Source organism: Quercus suber, unplaced genomic scaffold (genome assembly GCF_002906115.3).
Source record: "Quercus suber isolate HL8 unplaced genomic scaffold, Cork oak 2.0 scaffold_1569, whole genome shotgun sequence".
Classification (NCBI taxonomy): domain Eukaryota; kingdom Viridiplantae; phylum Streptophyta; class Magnoliopsida; order Fagales; family Fagaceae; genus Quercus; species Quercus suber.
The window spans coordinates 1-7,576 of record NW_027070939.1 but is presented as its reverse complement, the minus strand read 5'-3'; the positions used below and the strand labels follow the sequence as shown (position 1 = coordinate 7,576).

General features: G+C 32.6%; 1 pseudogene; it reads right to left on the bottom strand.

The window, feature by feature from the left end:
• Positions 1-3,872: 3,872 nt before the first annotated feature.
• Positions 3,873-5,892, bottom strand: LOC136066013 (pentatricopeptide repeat-containing protein At2g33760-like; annotated as a pseudogene).
• Positions 5,893-7,576: the final 1,684 nt, after the last annotated feature.

Sequence of the window (7,576 nt, the reverse complement as noted above, 5' to 3'; positions counted from 1 at the left end):
TTCTTGTGGTTCCTTTGATCCTTGGATTATGTAATTGCTCCACTATTGTCACAGAACAATGTAATTGGAACTTGCTCTATTCTCATAACACCAAGATCAGAAAGGAATTTCTTAAGCCAAACAGCCTTCTTTGCTGCTTCACAAGCAGTAACATATTTAGCTTCCATGGTGGAGTTAGCAATACAAGATTGCTTAACACTCCTCCAACTAATGGTTCCACCTCCCAAAGTGAACACACAACTTGAAGTGAACTTTCTGAAATCAAGATCTAACTAAAATCAGAATCTGTGTAGCCAATAGGTATTGAATCCTCACAATGGTAAACAAGCATATAGTCCCACATTCTCCTTAGATACTTAATAATATGCTTTACAACCTCCCAATGTTTTGGTCCTGGATTTGATTGATATCGGCTGAGCATGCCAACTGAATAACAGATATTTGGTCTAGTACATAGCATGGTATACATGAGACTTCCCACTGTTGAAGCATAGAGAATTTGTCTCATCATCTTTTCCTTTTCAAGAGTCTTAGGCCGTTGGTCACCAGACAGAGGAAATCCATTCCTGAAAGGAAGTAATCATTTCTTGGAGTTTTGCATGCTAAACCGTGCTAGAATCTGATCTATATATCCAACTTGAGATAAGCCTAACATTCTATTCTTTCGATCTCGCCAAAGCTTGATCCCTAGGATATAGCTTGCTTCACCCAAGTCCTTCATATCAGATTGGCTTGACAATCAACTTTTAACTGATGACATTAACCCTACGTCATTTCCAATGAGTAAAATGTTATCAACATAAAGCACTAGGAAAGTACTACTTTATCTTGATGTCTCTTGTACACACATGGTTCATCAAGATTTTGTTTATAACCAAATGACTTAATTGCTTGATTAAATCTGATGTTTGATGACCTAGATGCTTGTTTATGTTCATAAATGGATCTTTTCAACCTGCATACCATATGCTCTTGGTTCTTTGCTATGAAACCTTCTGGTTACATCATATAATTTTCTTCTTCAATATTGCCTTTTAGAAAAGTAGTCTTGACATCCATTTCCCAAATCTCATAATCATAATGAGCAGCAATGGATAAGAAAATTTTGATAGATTTAAGCATGGCTACTGGCGAATAGGTTTCTTCATAATCAATACCTTTCTTTTGTGTATACTCTTTCACCACTAGTCTTGCCTTATAGATTTCAACCTTTCGATCTATCCCTCTCCTCCTCTTGCAAACCCATTTGCAACCAATAGGTTTAATGTCATTAGGCACCTTTACAAGATCTCAAATAGGTTTAAACTCCAGATCAAATTTTTTATTGTCTAAAATCTAAACTAAAATGTGTTTGCCGAAGTATTCAAAACCTACTTAATAGCATTAGAGCTTTTGTAATTTGAGTATTTTAGTATATGAACAGACTATTTCTATTTTATGTAACAACTTGTTTCTCAAAAAAAAAAAAAATTTATGTTACAACTTTTTTTTTAAAACCATTTATGTAACAACTTTTTAAAAATACCCACATTATATTATTTATTTTAAAATATATTTCACTAAAATATTAATTTTTTATTCTCGAAATACATAAAAAAATAAGGTTTTTTTTTAGGCATTCATATTAATCTTTGTAAAAAAGAAAAAGTTCCACATTTTTCTCAACTAACTTTCCTCTTATATCCTTCTCAAAAAAAAAAAAAAAAAGAAGAAGATTAATATGAATGCTTCTATTGCTTATATAATAGAAGAAGTATCACTGCTATTAAACTTAAAATTCATTAAGTCAGGTCATGTAAATTATGTAAAAATAAATGATTTTTTGTAACCGTATAAATTCATAAGGATACTATTTTTTAATTTACTTAAAGTTAATGTTGGTTGTATGTATAAAAACTTAATATTTTAATAATTATAGTGTAAAATTAATCTAATTATTATTTGTTTTTGAAAAGTAAATATTAAATAGAAAAAGCAGGGTATTCCTAACCATGCTCGGAAAGCGAGCAAAACCGACGATAGGAAGCACGTTGTCTGTAAGTATTATCCAAAGAAAGAGTGGATTGGGGGTCAATAGTAAATAAACCACCAATGGGAGTTTGAAATTTTGCTTCTAAACGACTATGGGAAAATCTCTATATATAGGCTCTAACGGCTCCTAGAAAACTGCATGAAACACCAAACTGACCCCAGTTAATTTCTGTTCTCACAAAATAGCCTATGTTTGTGTCCATGGCTGACTACACGAGAAAGTGCAAGAGATCCCCTTCAATGTAGAGTTGCTTACTCTGCGACCTTTGCCGTACGCTCATGCCCTGCTATTCTTGGTCATAATCTCATGTTTCTTGGTATTTTGGCGTTTCAACCGCATTACTGCGTCAATAAATCTACTTTAGGATCACAGATGGGTTGGGTAATCGAGCAACCCCGCTCATGTTGGTGATCACTTGCATATTTGGCCTCCTCAGAGATTCCAAACTCAAGTCTCAGATGATGGGATGGAAGTTGACAACAACAATATTTCAAGAAACCATTGCTGTTCGTTCAAGAAAGGGTTAAGACTTGGGCTCTTGCCGCGTTCATTGCATTCTTGGTTTTCTTGGCAAATACCAACATATTGTTCAGAGGAAGACTTGGTTTTTCAAGTGATTTTAATTTTTAATTTTTTTTTTTTTTTTGTCCATGTTGCTTTCTTTCTAAAATTTGTACATCAATTTTTGGTTAGGATATACATATAGAAAGCTTTATGTATCATGATTACATTTATGAATTTTCTAATAAAAGTTCCCATGTTTCATTCTCAAAAAAAGAAAAAAAAAGTTTTTGAATGAAACCCTTGATTGCACAGATATTCATGCGCTGTTTATGTGGCATGGACAAATAAGAATAAAATTTGTGAATTAAATAATTCAGTCTATTTTTAATATTAGTGAATTTGGTAAATTTTTTATTATGCAAATTAAGGCGATATTTTGGATAAAATAGTATTTTGATATATAAACTTTAAATAATTTTTTAATCCTTAAACTTTGTAATTTTTTTTTAATAGTTTAGAGACAAAGGAATGAATTTTTTTTATATAATTTTGGGATGAAATAAATTTTTTGGTAAAATCTATGGATAGAAAGTAAATATTTTTAATAGCTTAAAGATGAAAAACGAACTTTTTAAAGTTTAATGAAAAAAATAAACATTTGTAAAATTTAGGGACCAAAAAATAATTTTTACTTTTTTTTTTTGAAATGTCCATTACGCTGTTCTGTGCTAATCCTACTAGAAGATAATCCAAAGTAATCACATTCAGGTTTAGATAAAGGTAAAAGTTAGCTGGTGAGACCCATAAATAGTACAAAAAAGTGCAATGAGGCTATGAATAGTAAAATAAGCTGGCTTTTTAAACTGGAGCCAAACACACACTCATTTGGTCAAAAATAAAAGATGCCTTGTTCATGGCACCACAATTAGAATTCAAATCAATAAATTGCATCCCATAAAAAAAATCAATAATTGCAATATATAAATTGAGATTTGACTTTAACCTTTCTATATGTACAACCATGGATGATTTCCCACCATCCAAATAAGTTGTTTAAGCAAAAAATCTGAAGGAGCCTAACCATGATTTTGAATCATATTGAAAACCAATTGAGCAATTTCAACATCACCATTTTTCTAGACATATCAATCAATGGGGTAAGAAACAAAACATCATAACCATTCCTAATCCAAATACACCCCTTGAACACATTTTCCAAATTTCGAATTTCTTGTTTCTATGCAAGCTTGAATTATACTTAAACATCAACATCAGCATTAGCATTGACAAGCCTACTCCCCAACAATACAATCAAAAAGACGAAAGGCCTCATTAATCAGCTCGAAGCCCTGTTTAAAAGCAACTTAACTTTCATTGGCTCATCTACATCATGGAGAACACAACTGGTACTTGGTACATAACCAGAAGCCTCAGCCTCCAGCCTTAAGAGTTCCAAAATCGATGAATTGAAACTAATTTGTATGAGATCATCTCCAGCAAAAATGTGTAGACCTGGTTTCCGAATTCAATTAAACTATATTCAGGTGTTTCTTAGGTCCCGTGTCCTCATCAGGCTTGAATCTAATTAATTTACAGAATCCCATCTCCTTGCTTCAGCATAAATATTTGATAACACAAATAAAAATTCCAGGATTTGTGGAATCTAGATGGAGTAATTTATTTGCAGTTTGTATACCCATAGCAATGTTTTTATGAGTTCGATGTCCACTCAGAAAAGCTTCAAGCACAACTGCCTGGTTCAAAAGGTATTTATTTGACCATTGCCTCAGCTTCCTTTAGACAGCTTGCCTAGCCAAGAAGATCCATAATACAAGCACAGTGTTTCTTGCTAGGCCTAATGTTATGGTCTCTTACATTCTGTGAAACAAGGTAAAGCCCTCTTCCACAAGCCCCGAGTGATTTACAAGCACTTAGACAGCAACAAATGTGGTTTGATTTGGCTTGATGAGTCCCTCCTTTATCAATTTCTATAGACACCATCAGCTTGATGCCCATGACCATGCATCCCACAGCCTATTATCATTGAGTTCCACAAAATAACATCACTAGAGATGGATCCAGTGCCAAAGACCATTTCTGCAGAATTTATAGTTTTACACTTGGCATCATATTAATTAGGGCTGTCATGTTAACCGCATCAAATGCATAGCCACGGCGAATTAAATGTGGGCATAAGAATGGATTAAACATAAAGAGTACAGAATTGGCTGAAAGCCTAAAACTCCCTCTTCTTGCATTGAGTAAATAACTTCAGGGCATCTTGGCATGTTCTTTTGTGCTAATCATACACCATGGCAGTCCAAGTATCACATTCCTATGTTTCATTTTGTCAAAACAATTGATGCTTGCTTCAAGGCACCACATTTAGAATACAAATTGAAAATTGCAGTAGACAATTGGATTTAGACCTTTCTATATAAACTAATGATTTTCCACTACCCAAATCAGCTGTTTGAGCACAACTTTGAAGAAGGCTAACTCCAGTTCCGGAATCAAACCCACCACCACTTAATACCAACCTTTGAAAGAGGTTAACAGCTTCTCACACAACCCATTTTGAACAATCCTGAGATCATCAATTTCCATGAAATCAAATTTCTTACGGGCATGCTAACAAAAACTGATTGAGCACTTTCAACATCACCATCTTACCATTCATATCAACCAATAGGTAAGCACAAAACATCATAACCCATTCCTAATCCAAATACACACCCGTGAACAAATTTTCCAAGTTTAAATTTCTTGTTTCCATATAAGCTTGAATTATACTTGCCATAGTTACCTGACTTGGTCTAATTCCCAAACGATGCATATCAAAAAACAAACCAAAAGCTCATTAAATGGTGTGCCTGCATGTATCCACCTATCATAATTCCAAACAAATTACTTCCCATTCAGCCATTGCATCAAAGACTCTTCGCGCTTCATCAATACTATTAAATTTCACCCCAAAATTACTCCCCAAAATGTACTGATCGCTTTCAACCCTTTGTCAACTGCTTTCCTTATTACTTCCCTACCCATTTCATAATCTAACAATCCCGTGGATGCTTAGCGCATATTACATGTATAACTATCAATTGCCAAATTGCATGACCCCTCTATTTTAAACAACTCATGGGTCTCACTGTAGTACTCATTTCTCAATACCACCAACCATGGCATTACATAGAGTGGTTTTTGGCTGGGAAAATTGATCAAACACGTGACGGGCATCGCCCACACGACCTAAATCACAATACGCCTTAACAAGTTTTGTAGCCAAAAATTGGTTTTTGGATACAGAATTGGTGATAATCTGAGCATGGATGGATTTGACGTGGATAGGCCATCTGGATATATTTCTTCAAAAGCCACAAGAATCTGGAAACAATGGAAGATGATTGATAGGTTTGGCATCAATGAAGGAAGTAGTAAAAAGTACGTAAGGTGGAGTGAATGAGTCTGAGGGGTGTTTTAGGGCTGAAATTTCTGGTGTGAAAATGAAGAGAAACAAAACAATGACAGGTTATTTAAAATAGTGTATAAAATACTATTTAACAGTTTTTAAACTAGCATTTTCATTTTGAATTTAATTTATTATTCATTTTTATTCTATAAAATTTCAAATAAAAAAAGTGAACTCTGGTTGTTTGTGAAAAAACTCTAAAAGATTTTTTTTAGTAAAATATGGTAAATATGGATAATATATGATTTGTTTTAAAAAGTAAGGACATTATTACCAAAAAATGCTCTAAGGACAAGCATAGCTAACTAAAAAAAGCACGTGTCTATTAGTATTATCCGAAGAGAGAGTGGGTGGGGGTGAAAAGTAAATAAACCATGGGAGTTTGAAATTTTGCATCTAAACCGACTTTGGAAAATCTCTAACGGCTCCTAAAAAAAACTACATGAAACACTAAACTGACCAGTTTCTGTTCTCACCGTTATAGCCTCTGTTTGTCTCCATGGCTGACTACACGAGAAAGTGCAAGAAATCTTAGAAACAAAGAATAGGAAGGCGTAACTTGATGCAGTAAAATTAAAAAATAAATGAAAATTGAACTTGGAAAGACTTTTAATCTTACTTCATTCCACATATGCCAAAATGTGTGATATCTCAATTAGTTCTATATGTATTTGTTCAAGAGAATAATTGAGATACTTAGGAAATTTGTATGTTTCTATTTTAATCATATGTATTTTGTTTAACTACTTAGCAGTTACTTTATTTAATACTCTTATTAAATAAATATTAATTATCTAATTGGGTTAGCCTTTTGGGCAGCTTAGTTAGGCTTTAGCGTGTGGCTTGGAGTGGGACTAAAAGGGACAAATAAAGCTCTAACTCCAATGGATTCGGGTTTTTCTGTTAATTTTAACAAGCTAAAGTTACTATTAATTATATTTAATATTATATATAAATATAATTGCACTTTAAGCTTTATTAATAAATTTATCTTAAGACTTTATTAAATTTTAACCCTTCATAAAAATATTCATAGTAAATACAAAGTCATAATATATAATTGTCACTTTGAATATTACTATATCTTGATCCTTGAGTATGATTTAATCCTTTAAGTCATTCATATATATTTAAGAAATCCAATTTCAATAATATAAATTTTTGTAACTCTTTACTAAAGTGGTTAGGCCAAACAGTCTGGATAACAAACCTATTAAACTTATTTCAAGGGAATATTTTATATCTTATAGAAATTATGAATTCATTCTTGAGAATATGTGTTTCTTCAACACTACATGTGGTTGCCTAATATTTTGAGGTTTTGACTGTTAAATTAGATCTCACTCATGATATATCAAAGTAATATACATTTCATGATCGAGTTCACTATTCTCTTTGAATTGACAGTGCAAATAAAAGTCGTGAGATTTATTATTCATTTGATAGTCGTTAATAGAATAATAAATTTCACGGTGGTCCAATTTGATATGTCTTATACACTTAAAACATATTAAACATATCAATTAGAAGTCTCCACTTCCATGATTAAGACAAGTCATTTTAGTTGA